Source organism: Chiloscyllium punctatum, chromosome 52, assembly GCF_047496795.1.
Source record: "Chiloscyllium punctatum isolate Juve2018m chromosome 52, sChiPun1.3, whole genome shotgun sequence".
NCBI classification, from domain to species: Eukaryota; Metazoa; Chordata; class Chondrichthyes; order Orectolobiformes; family Hemiscylliidae; genus Chiloscyllium; species Chiloscyllium punctatum.
The window spans coordinates 29,456,454-29,482,210 of NC_092790.1; positions in this window are offsets into that span (position 1 = coordinate 29,456,454).

Sequence of the window (25,757 nt, forward strand, 5' to 3'; positions counted from 1 at the left end):
CTCTGCTGCTCGGCACGCTTTAATCAACATTTTTATTGGTTACAAATGGAAGTGATGGATACAGTCAGTGGGATGGTGCCTTTTCTCACTGGCCCCTGAGTTGTGAGAAACATTGAAATGTTTCCCTGTAACCCCCCTGTGGGATAAGGATGGACAAACCAGCGCTACCCTCAGTCTGTTACCAGAGTGACAGGCTGCTCCATCGCTGAAACCCTGAGCTGAAATGAGAAAATCCCAGATGGATTGATTAATGAGGGAATTTGATGGATGGATGGATTTGTGTGAAGGGATATTTCAGCACCTTCTTCAGCTGCTGCCTGAACTTAGTCTGGGTCACGGCATAAATCGCGGTGTTTGTGCAGCAACTGAGGAGCTGCAGCATGAAGCCCAATTCCTGCACAAAGCGATGGAGAGACACAGACCGATACCCAAACTCATACATCCGTCTCCATATAGAATACAGCATTAACGTTGACCATAACAGGATGAAATTGGCCGAGATCACAAACAGTAAAATGATGGATTTTTTTCGGTTTCTCATTTCAGTGTCAGACTGAGTGTCCCCATTGGTGTGAGCGCGGAGTCTCCTGCGGGCTCTGCTGGTCACTAAAATGTGTCTGACGGTGAGAACATTGAGCAGCAGAATCAGGAGAAATGGGACACACGGGGTTAGAATGTGGTGGAGGAACTCGATTGTGACCCAGACAATGGATAATAGAACAGCGTCTGTTCCATCACAAAACCAGGGGTCGTTCCTCAGCCAATACCGAGCCTCGAGCATAAAATACCAGAAAATGTTCTTTAAACAGCTCAGCACAGTCACTGCTCCCAGAACCACAGCCGCCGTTTTCTCACTGCAATATTTACTTTTCAGCTTCCGGCAACAAATGGCCACAAACCGATCAAAGGTGAAAGTGACGGTGAACCAGACAGAGCAGTCAGTGGCTGCATAAAGCAGGACGGCGTGGATATTACACACGGGGACGGAGACCCTCAGGAAATAAAACTGTTCCCGATAAACAATGGGAATGTGTCTCAGGATCAGGTCGAGGATAATGACCAGGAGATCCGCCGCTGCCATGGCCCCCAGGTAACGTCTGACACATGGAGACAATCCACAATCTTTATAAAGCAGGACGTAGATGGTCACTACGTTAACTGTGAGGAAGGAAAACAAACCCATTATCCATCAGCCTGGAGGCAAAGGGACCCGTTTGATCGGGGACCCAGTGAGATTTTCAAATGTGTCCCTGTATTCAGGGATTTATTAAAATAATTGGAGCTGGAATAACAAATGGGAAGGTCGGAATTACTGACAAAAATGTGACATAAACCACAAGAAACCCTCCCTCCCCAAACACACAGAGACACATCCATAAGGACAGATGGTTTCTAGAACATTCCCACACACTCGATCACTCGAGAGCAGACACAGGTCACTCCTTCCCAGTTCCTAATACGGAGGGTGGGAAAGATGCTGTCCTGAAGGATTCTCTCCCAGTTTCCTGAAGACAAACGGAGTTTGGGAATTCCTGTATTTTGGTCTAAATTGTGGTCGATCCTGTGTCGTGGAGAAATGTAAACGCAGGGAAAACGTATTCCCCCCTTTAACTGCCTGAGGGTCCTTCGGAACAGTGTCTCCTTCTCCCTGGAACGGGATCTCTTCCCTCGGGATCTTATCGTTTGTTCAATTCACTGACGTCCGGCCGTTCACAAACAATGTCAGGGACAGAACATTCCGGGGAATGTCAGTTATAGAATGTCAGGGTCAGAACGTTCCGGGGAATGTCAGTTATAGAATGTCAGGGTCAGAACGTTCCGGGGAATATCAGTTATAGAATGTCAGGGTCAGAACGTTCCGGGGAATGTCAGTTATAGAATGTCAGGGACAGAACGTTCCAGGTAACCCCTTGACCTGTCCATGACCTTTCCCCCCTACTCACCCCACCCACATGATGTCCTGTGCCTGGACACACTGTAACACTAATGGGGTGAGACACGGAGGGTCCAATCACAGGAATGGGAACTAAAGGCATTCCCAGATCAGCTGAAATGGTGAGATATAGCACATTCTCAATCCACCTCCCAGAACCAGCCCAGACACCATACACCCAGAGGGAGATATCTATTCACCGTGGAACACTGTACAGACCAGGCCAGTGTACTGCTCAGTACAACCCAGCAATCTGTCCAGATTCATCCATTACACTGGTCAATACAATCCAGCAATCTGTCCAGAGTGGAACACTGCACACAGATCATGTCAGGGCACTTATCTTCAAACGCAGGCTCGACATCTGTCCAGTTTTGGAAGCTGTGATAGAGAGAGAAAAGCTGCAGATGCTGCAGTCCAAAGAAGACAGGCAGGAAGCTGTGAGAACACAGCAATCCTGCCAGCATCAGGAGGTGTAACCATTCTGTAAGGATCCTGAAGGAGGGCTACACCTGAAACATCAAATTCTATACCCCCTGATGCTGCCTGGATTGCGGTGTTCCTTCAGCGAGTATTCAGCATGGGAAGCAACGCAGACCACAGCAGTGCATTGATCTATAAACCCAGACTAGATATCTGTCCAGGACGGGGAGCTGTGCAGACCACAGCAATGCATTAATATATAAACACGGACTCGATATCTGTCCAGGACAGGGAGCTGTGCAGACCATAGCAGTGCGTTGATCTATAAACCCGGACTAGATATCTGTCCAGGACGGGGAGCTGTGGAGACCACAGCAGTGCATTGATCTATAAACCCGGACTCGATATCTGTCCAGGACGGGGAGCTGTGCAAAACAGAACAGGACACTAATGTCTAAACCTGAAACAAATATCCATCCAACATTGGGAGCTGCACAGACTACATCATTGTATTATCTATAAACTTCAACTAGATAGTCTGACCAGCACAGGGACCTGTGCAGTGATCACCCATGAATTCATCTGTAAACTAGGAGCAGCTACCCTCCCAGAATGTAGGATTATGCACACCACCGCATTGCATTAATCTGTAACCCAGGAGCAGTTACCCTCCCAGCATGTAGGGCTGTGTACCCCACCCCAGTGCATTGATCTGTAACCCAGGAGCAGTTACCCTCCCAGCATGTAGGACTGTGTACACCACCCCAGTGCATTGATCTGTAATCCAGGAGCAGTTATCCTCCCAGCATGTAGGACTGTGTACCCCACCCCAATACATTGATCTGTAACCCAGGAGCAGTTACCCTCCCAGCATGTAGGACTGTGTACACCACCCCAGTGCATTGATCTGTAACCCAGGAGCAGTTACCCTCCCAGCATGTAGGACTGTGTACCCCACCCCAGTACATTGATCTGTAAACCAGGAGCAGTTACCCTCCCAGCATGTAGGACTGTGTACCCCACCCCAGTACATTGATCTGTAACCCAGGAGCAGTTACCCTCCCAGCATGTAGGACTGTGTACCCCACCCCAGTACATTGATCTGTAACCCAGGAGCAGTTACCCTCCCAGCATGTAGGACTGTGTACTCCACCCCAGTGCATTGCTCTGTAACACTGTGTTAGATCCCTGCCCAGTGTGGGGAAACTTGCAGCCCGTTCTGGAACTGACAGGATGTACAACACTCACCCATTTACATCTCCATCTCTCCATTGTTGCCATGACAAGGGTGTGCTGTGGGTATGAACCTCACTGCCAGAGAGAGATGGCGGGGGACTCAGTTTAAATATCACCACATGGGAGGGGTTTAGGAAATAGACAGAGAGGGGGAGACTGAGAGACAGTATCATGGAAGGATGTGTTCCCAGGTTTCAGAATACTGAAATGTAGACACTTCAATCGCATCCTGTAACATGAGCCAGTCTTCCCAGGAAAGATGGGAAAAAGGGATTTTGGTGTGAGGTCAGATGGAACAACAGCTGCTGTGTGGGTTTGAAATTACGTTTATGTAATTTTAATAAGTGTCTTTTTGAAAAAGTACATTACTGTAGAGTTGGAGTAGGGTAATAAGCAGTTAAAGAAAGGGGGTCTCAGAGTTGTGAATAGTTGATGTAAAATGTTCACTTTCAGAGTTAAAAAATAAATTGATATTTTTGTTTAAACAGTGGAATTTGGGAGTTCTCTGTCACTCATATTTTAACAGTTTACAAGACAAATTGAGCGTTTCTTTATGTTTAGTTTATATTACCAGATGAGCTCAATGTTGTGTCCTAACGATTGCTGTGTATCTGTGTGTCTGTGTGTGGGGCAGGTAAGGCAGTCTCTGTGGTGCTTAAAGTGATGCAATGCCACCCTCTGCTGGCCTCCCCACGCCACTGCACAGACATTGGCAGAGGGTAAAAACCAACAGAGATTCATTCAGAGAGGGGGAGGGAGAAGGCAGCTGCTCACCGCACCATCCTAACTGATGTCTTATCCATGGACTGATCTAAATGTCCTTTAAACATTGTAACTGTCCCTGCTTTCACCACTTCCTCTAGAAGTTCATTCCACACCCAAGCCAGATTCTGTCTTACATAATTACCTCTCCTGACTTTTGTAAATCTTTTTCCTCACATCTTAAAATATCCCTCAGTTTTGAATCCCCAACTCTAGGGAAAAGACATCAGCCCTTGTGTAAAGTTACCGCAGAATCTCATATGCTTCAGTGAAAACAGTCCCAGCCGATCCAGCCTCTCCTTGTAGCTCACTCCCTCCTTTCCCAGCAACATCCAGGTTAATCACTTCTGAATCCTCTCCAGTTTAATAATATCAAGGTCAATAATATTAAAGTGAAGAGTCAAGGTATTTTCTTAGGGCACGGGGAGTCCAAAACTAGAGGACATAGGCTTAAGGTGAGAGGGGAAACATTTAAAAGTGACCTAAGGGGCAGCTTTTTCACCCAGAGGGTGGTGTGCCTATGGAATGAGCGGGCAGGATGACCAGACCAGACACAGTATTCCAGAAGAGGTCTCACCAATGTCCTGTACAACCTCAACATGACGTCCCAATTCTGATACTCAAAGGGTCTGACCAATGACGAAAAGTGTTTTAAACACCTTCTTTACCACAATATCTATATGAGATGCAAATTTTAAAGAATTAAACCTGACGGCCTAGGTCTCTGTTCTACAGCACTGCCAAAGGCTCTACTTTTAATTGTATAGGTCCTGCTCTTGTTTGATTTACCAAATCCAATGCCTCGCATTAATCCAAACTAAACTCCATCTGCCACCCCTCAGCCCAGTGTGTGATATGACTGTCACCTCCCCCTCACCCTTCAATTTTAAAATGCCCATCTCCCTCTCCAGGAGGCCTGCACACTCCGGCCTTGATTATCACAAAGACCCTGAGCTTGGTTTGCCTTGTGTGGTTAGGGGGAGGAGGGACAGATTGCAGACACAGTCAGTGGGGAGGAGAGGCTGGACAGTAATCAGCGGCCTGGTGTCACTTCATGGTTTTAGGAAGAGGGCAGTCGCACGTTAGAGGTGGGTAAGAGTGATCGGTGTTTTGGAGTCAGAAATTAAGCTCTTCCTTCGTTTCTGGTGTTCAGTAATAAATATCTATTTAAGACTCTTCATTGGGCAGAGTGTGTTTGCAGGATTTCTTTCCTTAATATTGCAGACTACAGATAATAGCAATTAAAGATGTTTATAGTTAACTTTGATAGCATAGCAAGTACACTCAATATCCTACAGTTGAGACAAATATCTTGTATTTGTTTAACAATACAAAGTGTTTTGTGTAGTTCAGTAATGGGAACCTGATTATAATAAATCCACACTGAGCTGAAAGTGGGCACTAAAATATGACCCAAGTCTGAGTATGGTAGTGTAGTGGGTAGTGTCCCTGACTCTGAACCAGAGGGGAAAAGTTTTGATGAGGCCTAAAGGGCACCTTTTCACACAGAGGGTGGTGTGCGTATGGAATGAGCTGCCAGAGGAAGTGATGGAGGCTGGTACAAATACAGCATGTAAAAGGCATCTGGATGCTGACAGACCTGCTGAGCTTTTCCAGCAAATTTCTGTATTTGTTACAAAATGCATGCATTTTAACACAGGTATTCTGAATACATTAATTATTTTATTTTTTATTGACGCAAGGCCATGTAAACATATTTCAAATCGGCCGAGACCATTTTCTGCTCAGGGTATGGCTCTGTGTATGACAGCAGCAATGATGCACCGACATGGAACAGGGAATGTGATGGAGACATAGTTTGGACAATGTACAAGGAGACCTCACATGGTCCAGTTTGGGAGAGGATGATATTATTGTGTGATTCAACTCAGAGAGGGAGAAACTGTAATCTGCCCGAAAAAGAATGGCCTCTTGCACTCTCTCCTTTGTGGTTCCTCATCACAGCAACGTGCGCGAGCTAAAAAAAAAATCTGCAGTCATCGTTACCATTCTTATTTTTATAGAATCCCTGCAGTGTTGAAACAGGCCCTTCGGCCCAACAACTCCATACCAACCTTCCCAACCCATAGCCCTATATTTACCCCTGATTAATGAAGCTAACCTAAAAATCCCTGAACACTACAGACAATTTAGCGTGACCAATCCACCGAACCTACACAGTTTGTGGTAGGAAACTGGATCACCCATTAGAAGCTCACACAGATAAGGGGGGAATGTGCAAACTCCACAGAGACAGTCACCCAAGGCTGGAATTGAACCCAAGTTCCTAGTGCTCGGAGGCAGCAGTGCTAACCACCGTGCTACCCTTTGGGTGCTCCCTGAGCCGAATTCACTGGAATCTCCTCACTGCCTAAACCAAAGGGAATTCAGCCAAATTCAACTCTCCCAGGATGAAATCCCATTGCTAGCAGCTGTGTGAGTACAATATCTTCAGAAGCAGAATAACGTTTTGGACAATCTCAATTTTTACTTTTATCAGGAGTTACAATAATATCTGGACAAAGTTGTTTCAAGTTAAAATTGCGGAAATTTTGTTAATCTGTGTGTGTGTGTGTATGCATGTGTTTGTGTGTGTGTGTGTGTGTGTGTGTGTCTGTGTGTGTGTCTGTGTCTGTGTATGTGTGTTTAGAAAGGGAAATATTAGACCATAAGATATAGGAGGGGAAGTAAGGCCATCGGACCCATCGAGTCCACTCTGCCATTTAATCAGGGCTGATGGGCATTTCAACTCCACTTACCTGCATTCTCCCCGTAGCCCTTAATACCTTGTGACATCAAGAATTTAGCAGTCTCTTCCTTGAAGACATTTAGCGTCCCGGCCTCCACTGCCCTCCGCAGCAATGAATGCCACAGGCCCCACCACTCTCTGGCGGAAGAAATGTCTCCGCATTTCTGTTCTGAATTGACCCCCTCTGATTCTAAGGCTGTATCCATGGGTCCTAGTCTCTTCGCCTAACGGAAACAATTTCTTAGCATCCATCCTTTCTAAGCCATTGATTATATATTTGCAATACCCAAACACTTTGCCATTAATCTTTCCACCATAGTTGGAGTAACATTGCTCTCGATCATAAACGTGTTGTTTGAGCAGATTAAAGAAACTAGCCTGACTTGTTCCTAAAACTGACCCTGACCCAGTCTGAGACCGATATCATCAGCCATATCACCAAACTGGTTACATTTAACAGTTGTTGTGAGCCGTGGAGGAGTGGGACAAGAAAAGGAAACAGTGACCCCAAAAAGCCGGGGAACTATAGACCGGTGAGCCTGATGTCAGTGGTGGGTAAGTTGTTGGAGGGGATTCTGGGGTGTAGCATTTACATACATTTGGGAAGGAAAGGGCTGTTCAGAGTAGACAACGAAGCTTTCTGCATGGGAAATCATGTCTCATTAATTTGGTTGAGTTTTTTGAAGAGATGACAAAGAAGATTGATGAAGGCAGTTTGGTCGACATTGTCTATATGGGCTTCAGCAAGGTGTTAATTTAAAGAACAAAGACCAAAGAAAATTTACAGCCCAGGAACAGGCCCTTCGCCCTCCAAGCCTGAGCCGATCCAAATGTACTGTCTAAATCTGTCGGTCAATTCCTAACCATCTGTATCCCTCTGCTCCCCATCTACTCATGTATCTGTCCAGACGCATCTTAAATGAATCTACCGTGCCTGCCTCTACCACCTCTGCTGGCAATGTGTTCCAAATGCCCACCACCCTCTGTGTGAAGTACTTACCGCGTGTATCCCCCTTAAACTTTCCACTTCTCACTTTGAAAGCACGACCTCTCGTTACTGAATCCTTCAACCTGGGAAAAAAGCCCCTCTCGATCCATCCTGTCTATACCCTTCATGATTTTGTAAACCTCAATCAGGTACCCCCACCCCATCTCCTTTTTTCCAGTGAAAATAAACCTAACCGACTCAGCCTCTCTTCATAGCTAGTATTTCATTCCGATTGGTAGACAGATCAGTAACTTTCTGTCGCATGGGATACAGAGGAAGCTCGTCACAATTGGCTTGAAGGAAGAGGGATATTTTTCAGACTGGAGGCTTGTGAGCAGCAGTGTGCTGTTAGAATCAGTACTGAGTTCACTGCATTTCATCATTTATGTAAAGATTTAGATGTGAATATTGGGGCCATAGTTCGAAAGGTTACAGATGATATCAGAAAGGTGGTGTAGTAGATTATCTCAGAGTACAACAAGACCACAATTAGATGGAACAAAGGGGCATGGATGGACAGATGAAGTTTAATTTAGATAAATACGAGATTTTGCATTTTGTAAATGCAAACCAGGGCAGGAATTATACAATTGTTGGTCAGGTCCTGGGGCATGTTGTGAAACAACGGGGCATAGGGCTGCAGGTGCATAGTTCCTTGAAAGTGGAGTCGCAGATAGACAGTGTGGTGCAGAACACATTTGGCACATTTGCCTTAATCAGTCAGAGCATTGAATATAGGAGTTGTGGTGGTATGGTGCATCTGTACAGGATGTTGGTGAGGCCACTTTAAGAATACTGCGTACAACTTGGTTGTCTGCAGAAATGACTGACACACAGATGTTCCAGGACTGGAGGTTTGAGCTGTAGGGAGAGGCTGGCTAGGTTGAGGTGCTTTCTCCTGGAGTGTCAGAGGCTGAAGGGTGACATTATAGAGGTTTATAAAACCATCAGGGGCATGGATATTCTGAACAGCCTTGTTCTGCTCTCCAGGATTGGGGAGTCCAGAACAAGAGGGCATAGGTTGGAGGGGAGAGGGCGAATGATTTAGAAGGGACCTGAAGATAAATGTTTCACACAGAGAGTGGTGTGTGTACATAAAGTGCTGTCAGAGGAAGTTCTGAAGGCGGTTACAATCACACATTTAAAAAGTATCTGAAAGAAGAGGGATATTGGTCAAATGCTGGCAAATGGGACTGGATCAGATTTGATATCTGATCGGAATGAACAGATTGGACTAACGGGTCTGTTTCCATTCTGCATGACTCTCTGATTCTATAAGAAGGATGACGAAAAATTCTGAAAGGACCTTTCAAGTGGGAATTCTCTTCTCTGGAAGTTTATCGTGCCTCTATGTTCACATTGATTGAAAGCTGCATTAGTTTAAATATTTGACAGAGAAGTGAGTCACAGATAATGGGACACAGACAGGAAAGTGGGGCTGAGACAATCTTAGTGCCTGGTGGAGAAGGCTCAAAGTATCTAATGACCCACTCCTGCTCCTCAGTCCCATGTTCCTGTGTTCCATTCCGCCCATCAAACCTGCTAGACAGGAGCAGTTGGAGGCCATTTACTCCTATAACCTGTTGCACAGAAACAGGGGAGACCATTCAGCCTCTCAAGACTGTTACACATGCTTTGAGGTGATTTGGGAAATGTAATTGGAAAGCCCAGGCACGGGTATGAAAGAGGCCCCTCATCTCTCTTTACAGAGCTTCCCCTTCTCTGCAACTTGTGCTTCATTTGTTGGTCATGGTTAGACCCAGATTCACTGTGAATACAGCCCCCATACCTCAACCAGAGTTGGCTCACAAAATCATCTGGTCTCCCTGACTGCAATATTTAGTAATTGCACATTCATGAAAATAACACCCACTAACACTCCAATAACAGAATGTAAGAACATCAGAAACAGGGGCAGGTCATTCACTCCCCAAACCTACCTTGCCCTTCACTAAGATCGTGACTGATCTGCTCTTGGTCTCAAATCCTCTTTCATATCCAATTCCTCATAGCCCTCACCTCTCTGTCAGATCAATATCCATCTACATCCTCTTCAAATACTTTCAGACATCTCGCTCCCCGAACACTCTTGAGAAGAGAAATCCTGACATTCAATCCCACCTGTTTGAAGAAAACACTTGCTGCTCTTATATCATGGTTTATTGATGTGCACAAAAGAGGTTGAGACAAGGGTTCAGGTAAAAATGACAGACCCTGATATCAAGACAGTGGTTGAGTCTGTTGACATAAAGGAGCTTAACAAAACGGGACTTAATGGGAATCAGAGTAAACTCTCCAGTGTTTGGTGTCAAACATGGCACAAAGGAAGATGATCATCATCTCAGTCCTGGGTCACCTCTGTGGGAGATCCTCAGGGTAGCTTCCTCTTCACAAACATCTTCAGCTGCTTCATCAATGTCTCCCCAACCTCACCCTGCTCAACATAAGAACAGAAGTGGGGATAGTCACTGAAGATTCCACTATGTTCAGAACATTTTGTTCCCCTCTCAGCTCCTGAACTGATCTGTGTTCATGTGCAACAAGACCCAGACTCCATTGAGACTTGTGCTGTTAAAGTATCAGTAACATTCATGTAACAGCACTGGCGGGCACTGCACATTGCCCCAGTAAAAATAGAGTTCATTCAGTACCTCACGCTGGTTTCACAGGAATATGAGGAAGCCATTCAGCCCATTGACACTATTGGAGAAGAACAGGGACAGCCCATTCAGTGCCTCCAGCCTATTACTCAGGACGAGAAGGAGTCTAGTGTGATGGACCACACCAGAGCCCCTCGAAAATATTGGAAGGCAGTCTCCTAGACTCTAATGTTTTCTTATTTTAAAGGGAATGTAAATTGTCTGTTCCAGATGCAATGTGACTGGTCAAAATACTCGGTGTGAAGCTCAACACTATTTAAACACGAAAGATAAAATGAAACCAAAGAAAAAGGAAATTAGAATAACTTAATTCTATTGGACAAGTTATCAGAATAATATAGCGTGGAGATATTACTAATGAACTGTTCCGATATACGAAAATCCCATAAAGACAGCCTTTGGCAAAACTGAATATTCAATCACAGATTGCCACAAACTCAAACATCCTAATCTGTGAGAGCTGGTCACACCCATTCAGGCTGCATTAAAATAAACCCAAGGCCTCCCTCGCTGTTTACTCAAGTGGTCTTAACTAACCAGCTTGGTAACGATCATTCAATCTCTCTCTTAAAAGAAACCAGGACAAAATAAGCTCTTAAAGCTGCAGCATCATCACACTTGTCAGTACATCGAGCTTTCAAACAGGAACCAGGGGTAAAAGGTCAGGCCCTTGGCCCTGTCCAATTGGACAAGGAAGAAGTCATTCAGTCCCCTGAGTCAATTACACAGAAACGGAACGAGGCCATTCAGCCCCTTGAGTTACTTACACATGAACAAGAGGAGGCCATTCAGCCAGTTGAGCCACTTATACAGGAACAGTAGAAGGCCATTTCCACCTCAATGCACTTACACGGGGGCAGAATAGGGTAATTGATGCTGATCCTGATGAATGTCTTATGCCCAAAATGTCGACTCTCCTGCTGTGCTTTTCCAGCAAACCACTGTCTACTCTGATCTCCAGCATGGGCAGTCCTCACTGTCTCCTAATAGATGCTCTAACGTGATGAACAATTGGAGCAGAGGCTGCACAGACAGACTGCTCCACGTTGTACCTCGTGGCGCCAACGCTCATGATACACATGTGGGACTTTAACGTGGGTTACTCGCAGTGAGCAGGGAAATCATATGTGTTGTGTGAAATCTCAAGAAGGCATGTACCATCTCCGAGAAGGCTGCCTGGTGTTCTCTATGTAGGGTGGAAGCTGGTGGGAATGGCTACCTGCTTCAGATGGAAGGTATTGTGGCTGCTGTTGGGGATTGTGAATAACCTGATGTTCAGTACAGGGTTCACACGCCGACTGCACAATAACGTGGGGAGAGTTAGTAAAGGCATATAAACTATTAGGAAAGTCACGTTAGACTGATGAATGGACTCTCTAAGTTCAAATAATGGTGATCTTGTTCATGTTGACCTTGTCTAGTGCATGTCCTGTTCAGTGTAACCTGTATGCCTTACTCTGTCCAAGTCTATTTCCACCCTATGATCTGTCTGGCCTTGCTTAATATGATCTTCCCCCACTGCTCATAAACAAAGTGTTTCCCTGTACTGAGGTACACGTGACAATAAATCAAACCAATCAATCCTGGGTAAAGTATGGAATTTCTCTCCCTATCAATGTCTCTTTTGGAAATAAGTGATCGCTGCCACTCCTCGTGTTTCAGCATCACAATTTCTTCGTCTCTCACAGCTCTACAGATTAAACACTCAGCTTATTCACTCTATCCTCATGTTACCATCACCAGTGTCTGTGGTAAGGAGATCATTCCTTACAAAGAGCATCAAATCTGTACAGAGTGCCCCGAATGCTCTCTCAGCAAAGCTCTACAACAGCAGGAAGATGGCTTTACTTATGTACTCGAATCATCTTACAATGAAGACAGCATACCATTGACTGCACCCATTAGTTACACAGGGTTTGATTCGGAGCAGTCAGCATAGACTTGTGAGTGGGAGATCATGCTTCCCAAATTTCTTAGAGTTCTTTGGTGAAGTGACCAGGAAGGTTGATGAGGACAGAGCAGTCGACGTAGTCTCTATGGATTTCAGTATGGCCTTTGAGAAGGTTCCACATGGCAGGCTGCTCAGGAAGGTTCCATCACGTGGAATGCTGGGGGAACTGTCCAATTGGATACACAGTTGGGTTGATGGTCGGAAGCAGAGGGTTTAGTGGAAGGTTGTTTGTCAGACCGGAGGCTGAACCCATTGCTGTTTGTTATCTATGATTTGGTTGAGAATGTACAAGGTATGATTAGTAAGTTTGCAGATGACACTAAAATAAGTGGTAGCGTGATCAGTGAGGAAGTTTATCAGAAATTGCAGCAGGGACTTAATCAGGTGGGGAAGTGGGCCGAGAAATGGCAAATGGAATTTAATATAGATGGGTGATGTCTTACATTTTGGGAAATCAAATCAAGGTAGGAGTTTCATGGTGCATGGAAAGATCTTCAAGAGTGTAGTGGGCAGAGAGACCTTGGAGTTCAGGTGCACGGTTCTCTAAGAGTGGAGTCACAGGTAGACAGGGCAGTGAAGAAGGCTTTTTGCACAGTGGCCTTCATCAGGGAGGACATTGAGTACAGAGAAGCTGGGAAGTTATGTTGCAGTTATACTGGACTTTGGTCAGGCTGCACTTAGAGTATTGTGTTCAGTTTTGTCACATTGTTATAGGGAGGATGCTATTAAATTAGAAAGAGTGCAGAAGAAATTTTCAAGGACGTTGCCAGGACCCATTGGTCTGAGTTATAGGGAGAGTTTGGACAAGCTAGCACCTTTTCTTTAGCGTGAAGGAGACTGAGGGAGTCCTTTTAGAGCTGAATAAGATCACGATGGTAGGGTTAATGCTCTCAGTCTTTTTCCAAGGTGTAGAGAATCGAGGATTAGAGGGGATCAGTTTAAGGTTAAAGGGGAAGGAATAAAAGGGAACCTGAGGGGCCACTTCTTTACCCAGAGGCTGGTACGTGGATGAGCTGCCAGCAGATGTGGTTGAGGGGGGTACATTAACAACATTTCAAAAGCATTTGGATAAATATGTGGATAGGAAAAGTCTAGGATGATATTGGCCAACTGCAGGGAATTGGGGTTAGCGTGGATGGACATTTACAAGGTGGACTCGAACCCCTCTGTTAATTAAAACCAAACACCCAGAAAAGCTCGCCTCACCTCGTAATCTGTTAAAATATGAGCGACAGCGATCTCCTACATTCCACTATTTAAACAAAAATTAACAAGTTAAGTTCTTAACTTTAATAGTGAACACTAGAGGGGCTTCACAAATACAAGCCCCTCTTTTCTTAGCTACTTACTATCTGACTCTGACTCTGTCAAAATCTGCTGTTCCAACAACCCACATATGAAACATAACAATCTCAAGACCACACAGTCTCTATCTTCCCTGCTGTGTTCACTCTTCCAGCTGCTGATCTCCCTGGGTCATGTTTTTATTGCAAGTAGGTTTACATGAACATGTATCTTTGATAGAGAGTGTTTGAGATGGTCAGTTACCACTCCTGCTCTACAGCAGTTACTCTGCTGTTGGATGGCAGTGGCTCTCCCTCTAGTGTTCAAAATGCTGGATATATATACTTCCAATGATACAATAATTCTCACATTTGATTGCTTTCCAGGTACCCAAACAATAATATTTGTGACATATGGAACAATCAGACATTTAGCTGGCATCTGTGCTGTACTTTGTATTCAACAAAACCCGTTCTGTCTTAAAGTGACCTGACATGCTTTCGGCTTCATAACACCACCCCCCTTCAGAAAAAAAAGAACCATCAGAATGAAAAGATGGCTTCGTTTCCTTTCCTCTAATTCTTAATCCCATTATTATGAAATACAAAAGTATTAATCTCAGTTATATCATTCATATTAATTTTGCACACATATAAAACACTGGGATAAGTCAAATCTTATCAACACCTGTTCCTTTAAATCCGCGATAACACATCTGCTATCACATTTTAGGACCCACAGCATGTACATTGTGTAAGTTAAAAGTCGGTGTGATAAGACTCCAATGAAATTTTCTCATATTCTGGTCTTTAAATATTCCAAAAAACGCGAGAGGTTTGCCGTTGTCCACAACCATCTCCAACAATTTATTTGTCACATAAACATTAAAATATTGTCAGGCCAGTGCGAAACCTAATCATTCTTTTTCAGTAATGGAGATGTTGTATTTTGTTTCTGGTGGATATTGAGTTTTTTTGACAAGTAGCCAATTGGCCATTCAATCCCATCATCATATTTCTGTATCAATACATCTCCGACCCCTATATCCCGAGGGTTTCAGAATATTTGGTGCAGCTAAAACTGGTGTGGTGATTAATCCTGCTTTAAAATTCTCAAATGCCTCCTGGCATTGTTCTGTCCACCACAATTCTGTGTTCTTCTTTACTAAGTCCATCAGTGGTGCTCATAAGCTGCTGAAGTTTGGAACAAACTTCCGATAGAATCCACTCAGTTCCAAAAATCGAAGCACCTCTTTCTTCGAGGATGGTTGTGGAAATTCCTCAAAGCCCTTCGTCTTTGTGTTCCATGGGGTCAATCTTCCATGTCTAATGTAATGTCCCAAGAACGGCACCTTTGCCTTCGTGAATTCTGTTTTCTTTAATTTTATTACCAAGTTTGCTTCTTGCAATCGTTCAACATGCTCTGCCAACTGTAACGTGTGAGCTTTAAATCACTTGCTAAAGGTCACTACATCATACAGCTAAACTGCACAATTTGTTCATCTGACTGTAACTCTGTTCCTGAGTCACTAAACCTGGCTGTGAAGGGAATTCCTATCACTGGTGACAATACTAATACGTCATCCCCACAGGAAATCGTCAAAATTTCAGAGTTTTTATCTGCCACTTGCTTCATTCTATGCTGTGCCCTTCAGGTGCTGTTTAGCGAACTCACCTACTCCATCTAATCTCTCCCTCACCTCAGATACATAATCCGAGTGTGAGATCTCTGACTTCGGTCCTGTCAATTTATATTCAATTAATTTCAAAGGACCTCTCACTTCATGTACATATATTAACTCAAAGGAAGTAAACTGAGTAGATTTATTTGGGGCAAATAATTTTTGTCCAATGGCAAACAATTCAATGAGACACCTTCATTCCAATCATTCCGGTAATCCTGACAGTACACTGTTAATATGGTCTTCAGCATCTGATGCTAACTTTCCAAGGCTCCCTGGGATTCAGGATGGGACGCCCTTGATTTAAACTGCTGTATGCCTAAGCGATCCATGACTTCCTTAAACAGCTGAGCGGTAAAATGAGACCTTGGTCTGACTGAATCTCTCTGCGGAGCCCACAGTGAGTAAAGAAAGATACCAACTCCTCCACCTCCCTTTTTACCTTAACACTCCATCATAGAATTGCCTCTGGAAATCTGGTAGACACATCCATTATGGCTAGCAAATAATGGTTTCCACCTTTTTTTTAGATAGGGGAGCGACACAACTAATCATAACCTACGTGAAATGTTCTTCGAATGCAGGAATTGGTAACAAAGGTGCTGGTTTTATTACTGCCTGTGACTGACCTATCGTTTAGAATGTTTGACATGTGCAACAAAAAAAAACCCACGTACTTGTGCATTCCAGGCCACTAGAAATGCCTCTGTACCTTAACCTGATTCTTCTGTCCACCTAGGTGACCCCCTGCAGTTAGTTTATGTGCTACCCGTAACACTGTACGTTACTGCTAACACAATATCGTGCACTTCAGCCCATTTCCCTTCTGCAGTAACCTATCGGGGTCTCCATTTTAATTTTATGATTCTATCTTTAAGTTAATAATGTTCGACAATATATTCTGATTCCTTTTCTGTGTGTGTGCATGTGTATATGTGTGTGAATGTGTGTGTATATATCTGTTGTAAGTCCATGAGCCTTTCTGGACTAAACCCCTCTGCCTGATCCTCTGCCTGTTCAGGTTTTTCCTGCACCGTGACATCAAACAGGGGGTCAGTTCACTAAGCATCAACTCCTTTGGCTTTTTATTACGGTTTTCCTTCCTGCTCTAACTTATGACAGTGGAATCTTGTTACTACACAGTCTGGAAAAAATCCTGGGTATTTTTCTTTTAACTCCCCAATTCCCTAGTTTTCCTTTTGCCTTCTCCAACACAAGGGGTGCCACTCCCACCTTGGATCCTGTTAAATCTTTCACAAGAATAAACTATATTCCTGGAAATGACACTCTGTTACTCACTGTCACTGTTACTGCCCCAACCTTGATTTGGCATTCCATCCTGATGTCACAAAAGGGAATACTTAATTTCTAACCCCATTCCACAAATTGTCACGATCTTGATTAATATGTCAGAAAGAGTGAAAATACGTTCATCTCTCACTATTAGAGGCCGAGAGAAAGTGAGGGCTACAGATGCTGGAGGTGAGAGTTGAAAAGTGTGGGGCTGGAAAAGCATAGCCAACCAGGCAGCATCTGAGGGGCAGAAGAGTTGACATTTCAGGCATAAATTCTTCATCAGGAAAGTGCGAGGTGGGGTAAGGGAGGGGGAAGGGGGCCGAGAAATAAATAGGAGAGTGGGAGTGGAGCTGGGTGTACGATAGCTTGGAAGGCGATAGGTAGACGCAGGTGGGGTGTGATGGTGATAGCTCGGAGAGGAGGGTGTTGTGGATAGGTGGTAGGACAAGTAGAACCCTCAAACTAGAACCATCATCAACGTTGACTTCACCAAATTCCAAATCTCCCCTCCACCAACCTCTCCCATATCCAACCGTTCAACCTAGCACTGCCCTCTTGAACTGCCCTAACTGGCCAGCTTCCTTCCCACCTACCGACTCCACCCTCCAAACCGATATATCACTATTACTCCAACCTACATCTTCTTATTGCCTTCCCGGTGACCCTCCCACCAGCCCAGCTACTGCCCTCGTATTTATCTTTCAGCCCCCTTGTCTCCGCCCCCCCCCCAAATTCCTGACGATGGGTTTCTGCCTGATATTCAATTGTCTTGCTGTCTGGATGCTGCCTGATCTTTTGTGCTTTTCCAGCGTCTCTCTTCTCAACTATTAGAGACTGAGCAGATCCCACATCTCACAAAATTATAACTTCTTGTCCTTCTCCCCCGATCTTTCTAAGTAAACTTTATCTACAGAGGTGAATTCTTTCAGAGATCAGGTACCGACTCCATACCCAGACCCTGCCTCGGCTGTGCACTCTCCTGCAGCTCCTCGGCTCTACTTGGGGTCTCCTTTACCAGTTTCACTAATGCCACTGGCTTAGCCTCTTCTACCGCATCTTTCCCCAAAGTGCCTTCCTTCAACGACCATCACAGTGTGTCCCAGCTTACTTCAATGAAAACACCTTTTCCCAGTGCCCTTCTTAAACCATCAGCACTGTCATTTTCTGTGTTCCACTCCCTTATACTGAGAACACCTGAGGCCTTTCACCTCCTTTCAACCCCTTTGGGCTTCTTTTTTCACCTGTGGTAAACTATTGTGCGCTACTGTTTGCTTTGTAATATGTGAACTTCCCTTCTCCCAATTTCTATCCCTCATTGCATGTAAATTCTCCCGGAAGCTAAATTTCATCTCATGCACCAATGCATATTTACCTGCCATTTCTGCCGCGCTTCTCGCTTCTTGAACTTTCTGTTCGTGCACATGAATTCTTACCATCTCTGGAAGTGAGTCTTTAAACATCTCCAGCATAATAATCTCCCTTCGAGCCTCACAGGTCTTATCTATTTTTAAGTCCAGCACACAACTATCAAAATGACTGCAGTTAATTCTTTCAGACTTAACATAAGTCTGACCTGGTTCCATCTCTATTTTTCTGAACCTCTGTCTACATGCTTCTGGTACCAATTCATAGCCAATCAAAATAGCCAATTTGACATCTGCATAATCTCTTGACCCCTCATCTGACAGCGCTACACATACCTCACCAGCTGTGCCCACCAGCTTAGTCTGAACGAGCATTCCCCACAAGTTCACTGGACACGTCATCTGCCGAGTCATTTGTTTCAAATGAAATAAAAAAAGTTTTGACATTTTTCTCACCGAAATATGGCAAGGTACTAATATATTTGTATACATCCCGACGTTCTCCCTTCATCTCCATCCTGTTAATTCAACTTTCTTGTCTAATTCCCAACTTCTGAATCTCAAATTCTCTCTCTCTTTCTTTTTCCTCTCCTCTTTTTTCTCTCTCTGTTTCGGTCTCTTTCTTTATCTTCTAACTTCAGTTGCCATATTTGCAATTTAAGTTTTTTCTAACTCGACTGCACTTGTCTGTTTCTTTGATACATCAAATTGCTTGACCAAATCCATTACAATTTCAGCTTTCCTTTTGTCCCTGGTTAAACCCAATTCCAACCTATTTGCTAATTCTAAAAAATGTCCTGCTTCTGTCTTTCTAAACTTTCTTGGCAAATTTGGGAACCTCTTTAGTAATTTTAAAAGCCTTTTCCCTCACTTTTAATTTAAACAACCACCAGTAAACAAAATTAAACAGATTTTCAGACCGGTTTTATTTGAAGATCTAGGTCACTAATTGCAACGTGTTGGAATTTGCTGGGACATTTTGTACCTGAAATCTGTTCAAATCTGTCCCAGTCCATTACGGCATGGCCCCAAACTGTGGAGACATCTATGTCGAGCACTTCTGTTAATTAAAACCACAAACCCAAGAAAGCTCACCTCACCTCGTAATCTGTTAATACATGAGTGACAAAGAACTCCCAAATTCCACTAATAAAAGAAAAATAACAGTTTGTATGTATGCAAGTTAGCCCGCTGTGCTTGAAGGTTTGTTTTCTGATGATTCGATACTATGACTAGGTAACATCATCAGTGAGAGTCTCTGCTGAAGTGCTGGTGGTATGTTGCGCCTCTCTATTTTTAGGTCTTGGGTTCTTAAGATGGGTGATGTCATTTCCAGTTCTTTTGTTTTACAAGAGTAGGTAGATAGGATCTAAATTGATGCGTTTATTGATGGACTTCTGGTCAGAATGCCTTTCCTCTCAGAATGTCCTTGCGTGTCTTAGTATATGTGTACTTTGTCTCAGTCAAAGTGGTGCCCTTCTTTGTCTGTATGTATGGAACATAGTGATAGTGCGTCCTGTCTTTTGGTGGCTAGTTGGTGTTCGTGTATCCGCGTAACACAACAACAGGACAGTTTCAATGGTGGAACAATGATTTTATATGCACTGTTTAATCAATGTGTGTGTGCAGATAAGTAACATTTTTCATATGTGCACAACACATTCTAAATGAATAACGGAGACACAGTTAACAAAAAGTGATGCATATGATGTAAAGAATTTATAAAACATTAAAACATCATTTGATTCTCATCTAAAATGATATGTTCCCTTTCTCTCAACGATCCCTCCTTTTCTGGAATTCTCCACTCCAATCTCTCCTTCTTATCAGGATGTGTTATAAATGCTTGCTTCTGGTGTCCCAACTTATTTCAGTTAATCCCCTTTCTACCAGAATTCAATATGTTGGCCTGTTGGATATTTTCCAAAGCTAGTGTCTGTCATATTATTGGAAATAAAAATGCTGGCATCAGAGCCAGCATTTGAACACATTGCTCTGTTGTCCATGCACTATACAAATGACCACAGCGCACAGGAATTGCCAAAACATTGAGGGATATGCATCTATTTCTTTCGATGATCTAGTTTTCTCATTTTTCACATTTCCTCATCTATGTTGTCTCGCTCTTTCTCTCTTTGTATCTAGTTAAGAAATTTACCAATTATTCTTTGCGTCTCTTCTCTCAAAGCTCCTTCTTTCGGTTTATATCTATTGCTCTCTTCTTGATGTAATGTGATTATAAATGTGCAATGTAACTTCAAAGGCATGTGGGAGGAGCTGGCCAGAGTTAATTGGAAGGGGAGCCGAGCAGGGCAGACCATGGAACAGCAAAAGCAGGAATTTCTGGGGATATTTCGGAGGATATCAGAAATTCATCCCAAAGGAGATGAAACATACTCATGGCAGGACAAGGCAACAACCATGAGTAATAAGGCATCAAACCAAAAAAAGAAACATACAATGTGGTGAAGATGATTGGGAATCCAGAGAATTCATTGGCTCTGAAACTCCATAAGGCTGGCATCACTGACACAACAGAGGTCTTAATCATGGTCAGGGAGTGAAACAGAGGAAACTCATTCACTTTAAACACAGAAAATGGTATTACTCAAGGAAAAAGATTCAGATGAATTAAACAATTGATTAAAATCAGTTAATTGTTTTGGAGAATGTGTCAGATTGAAAGCATGACCCGGGAAGAGACCCTCAGCAGAATGACAGTATGAAAATGGAAGTGTTACCACATCAGAAACCAGAGTAGGTCACTGAGTACATGACTGATGGGTGAATGGGTCTCGATGTGAACTAAGGGACAGACAGCAGAATTGCATTGCAGATATTGCAGCTCAAAACTGCGTATTTATGTAGTGCTGTAGACTACAGCAGGAGAAGCAAAACAGCATTCAACCACAACCTGTAACTTTTAGCCTCGAATAATTTCCTCAGTCTGCCATTACCATCAATACGATCTATGTTTCAGTAATGGCTGTGAGTGAACATGACAGGGTCAGAACCACGTGAACCTAAACCTGACGTGAACCCATTAAAGCTACCACATTTGACCAACAGATCTGATCGAAGCTCCGCAATCCTGTCACATTCTGTCATAAATGGTGATGGATGATTAAACAAATGACTGGAGCAAAGGGCTCCACAAATATCCCCATCCTAAATAATTGAACAGTCCTGTACATCAGTGTAAAAGACCAGGATGTGGTATCTGCACCACCCTCAGCCAGAAGGGTGGAGTTGATGATCCACCTCACCGTCGCCATGATACCCACAGAATCACAGATGCCCGTCTTCAACCAATTCAATTTGCTGTTCGTGACATGAAAAAACAGCTGAACACAGTACGTACGAAAAAGGCAATGGTCCCTGACCCCATTCCTGTAATAGGACTGAAGACGTGTGCTGCACAACAAGCCGTGTCCCTGGGGAAACTGTTTCATTCCAGCTCCAACTCTGACATCTCCCTGGTAATGTGGAAAATTACTCAACTATGTCCAGTTCCTAAGAGGATTATAATTACAATCTGACCAGTTAACTCCCCCTCAGTCCCACCTCGACAGTCAAATTGGTGGGAGTTCTTTTTGACAGAGTTATCAAACAGCACAGAAATAACCTGCTCAGTATGATTTCAGATAGGTCCCCTTGTAGAGATGGTGCAGCTGTGGAAAGGTCACTGGATTACTAATCCAGACCAGGCTAATGCACTGGCAGCTGGTGTAAGTTAAACACAATTGACAAAATATTAGGATGCAAAATCTGGTGTCCGTAAATAGTGACCTTCAAGCCAATGTCGATTGTTCACACCAATTTGCTTCACAAATGTCCTTTTAGAAAATGAATCTCCCGTGCTTTCCTGGTCTGGCCTAAACGTGACTGCAGACACACAGACATGTGATAAACTCTTCAATGGTCTCTGAATCCGCCAAACAAGACATTCTATTGTATCAAACTGTTCCGAGGTCTAAAGGATAAAACCAGACAGAACACCCGGCCCCAGCCTCAGTATCGGAATAATTGAATGAGAAACACAGTCCTGTTGACCCTGCAGAGACCTCCTTCCTAACATCTGAGAGCTTGTGACAACATTTACAGACTACATAGAAACATCGGGAATGGAGTAGGTCATACAACACATTGAGCCTTCCCCATTCCAGTTCATGTTCAAATATGTACACAATGCACTTTTTCCACACACTGTACACATCCCTTAATGTGAATTACTGTAGGAAGCTATAAAGTAGGAAGTGCAGTAGTCCATTTGGTCTGTCGAGTTTGCTACCCAATTCAATATCATGATACCTGACCCTTTATTTCCATATCGTTCTCCTTCTCTCCCACCATTCCTTTACTGTCTCTAAATCCTTATTTATATTCAGTGTCTTGGCTTCCAGGTTCGAGCGCATTCCCCACGTTCACCAGTCGCTGAATGCAGACATTTATTGTCATCTCATTGCAGAATGGTCTGTCTGTACCTAATACTGTGGGCCCTTGTTTTAGACACCACAGCCAGGGGAATTATAATCCCTGCTTCCAATCCATCTCACCCTGTCAGATCTTTATATATCTCACTGAGATCTCCACCCATTTTCCTAAACCCCATGGAATACAGGCCCAGTCGCCCCAAACTCTGCTCCCACAACAAGCCTGTCATCCTAGAGATCGGTCTGGTCATCCTTCACTGCTCTCCCTCAATGTCAGGTTTGTCCGTTATTATGTACTCAGACCAAATCAGCAGAATACTGCACAGTGTTTGAGATAGGGTCTCACCAAAGCTCTCTACAGCTGCAGTAAGACACGCTTACCCCTGGACTCAAATCCCCCTGAAATGAAGGTCAGCACATCATTGATCTTCCTATCTGGTTCTTGCTCCTGCAATATTGCTTTCAGTGACTGGTCTACAGGGAGATCCAGATCCTTTGCAATGTTACAGCTCCCCACTTGGTAGGTCTATGTACACTGGGCAGCGTGTGAATGCCATTCCCAGTATTGCCTTGTGGGTTCAGACCTCACTGTGCTGCAGGGACCTCGGAGGGCCGCGCAGAAGGAAACAACAAAAAGGCCCATACGTCGCTTTTCAGATCAACATGTTTCAAACAATCCTTTTTCAAACGAAAAGCTGCCAATCTCTTGTTCCCACCAATGGGCACACTGTCACCTCAACCCACCTTGCTCTCCATCTGCCACGTATTTGCCCATTCACTCCACTTGTCTTAGTCACCTTGAAGCTTTTTTACAACCTCCTCACCCACTCGCAATCCAACATCCTTTAGTTCTGTCAGCAGGTTGGGATATATTGTGTTTGATTCCTGCAACCAAATGTTTAATGGGTATTGTGAACAACGGGGACCTGAGCACCGATCTCTGTGATATCCCAGAAAACTTCCTCTGTTATTCTTTTTAAAAATGATATTTATTTCCTGAATCTGGGTGTGACTGGCTGGGCCAGCATTTATTGCCTGTCCCTGGTTGCCCCTTGGGAAGGTGGCGGTGAGCTGCCTTGTTGAACCGCTGCAGTCCACTGTGGATTCAGTGACAGTAACACCATTGAATGCCAAGGGGCAGGTTAGATTGTATTTTAGTGGTGATGTTCACGGTCTGGCATTTGTGTGACGTGAATATTACTTGCCACTTGTCAGCCTGGATACTGTCCAGGTCTTGTATTTGAACATGGACTGCTTCAGTATCTGAGGAGCGACAAATGTTGCAGAAGATTGTGCAATCATTGGCAAACATCTCCACTTCTGACCTTAAAATGGAGGGAAGGTCATTGATGAAGCAGCCCTGAAGATGTATGGGCCTAGGCCACTGCCCGAGGGACTCCTACAGATTTATCCTGGCGCTGAGTTGACTGACCTTTATCAACCATGACCACCTTCCTACGTATCAGGTATGATTCTAACCAGCGGGGAGTTTGCCCCTGATGCCCATTGGTTCCAGTGTTGCTAAGGCCCCTTGATAACACACTTGGGAGAAGGCAGCCTTTATTTAAAGGGCTATCACTCTCACCCCACCTCTGGAATTCAGCTCTTTTGTCCATGTTTGAACCACGGTAATGAGGTCAGGAGCTGAGTGGCCCTGGTGGAGCCCAAACTGGGCGTCATTGACCAGGGTATTGTTGAGCAGGTGCTGCTTAAAAGCACTGAGACCTTCCACCACTTTACTGATGATCGAGAGTAGACTGATGCGGTGGTATTGGCCGGATTGGATTTGGTCTGCTTTTTATATACAGGAGATACTTGGGGTAATTTTCCATGTAATCGGGGAAATGTTGTTGTAACGGTATTGGAACAGCTTTGCTAGGGCAGTGACAAGGTCTGGAGAACAACCTTTCAGTCCTATTGCCAGAATGTTGTCAGGGTATGTACCCTCTGGGGTATCCAGTGTCTCCAACTGAATCTGGATATCGTGTGGAGTGAATCAAATTGGCTGATGACTGGGAACTGAATTGTTGAGGATCACTGGAGGAGGCCGAGATGGATCATCCAATCAGCACTTCTGACTGAAGATTGTTGCGAATGCATGAACGTTATCTTTTGCACTGAAGTGCTAGGCTCTTCCATCATTAAGGATGGGGATACTTGTGGAATGTCCTCCTCCGATGACTTGTTTAATTGTCCATAACTATTCTCTACTAGAAGTAGAAGGACTGCAGAGCTTAGATCTGCACCGTTGCTTGTGGGATCACTTAGCTCTGTCTATGACTAACTGCTAATGCTGTTTGGCACGCAGGTAGTCCTGGTTGGTGACGTCATCAGGCAGACACCTCATTTTGAGGTATTCCCAGTGCTGCTCCTGCCCTCCTGCACACTCTATTGAATCAAGGTTGATCCTCTGTCTTGATGGTAATTGTTGTGAGGAGGATATGCAAGGCCATGAGCTTGTGCTGGAGTACAATTCTGCTGCTATTGATGACCCACAACATATTATCAAAACCCAGATTTGAGCTGCTAGATCTGTTCAAAGTCTGTCCTATTTAGCATGGTGACAGTGCCACCTAAAATGGTGGAGGTTATTCTCAATATGCAAGTGTGACTTTATCTCCACAATAACTATGCGGTGGTTACTCTTACCCGACACTGTCATGGACAGATACTTCTGCAACTGGCAGATTAGTAAAGCTGTGGTCAAATATGGCTTTTCCCTCTTGTGGGTTCCTTCACCACCTGCCGCAGACCGAGTCGAGAAGTTATATCCTTTCGGACCCAACCAGCTCAATCAGTAATGCTGCTGCTGAACCACTCTTTTTGTGGACATTGACGTCCCTAACCCAGAGTACATTTTGTGCCTTTGCCACCCTCAGTGCTTCCTCCAAGTATTGGTCAGCTTGGAGGAGTACTAACTCATCAGTTGGAAGAGGCTGGTACATGGTAATCAGCAGGAGGTTTCCTTTCCCATGTGTAACCTAACGCCATGAGAGT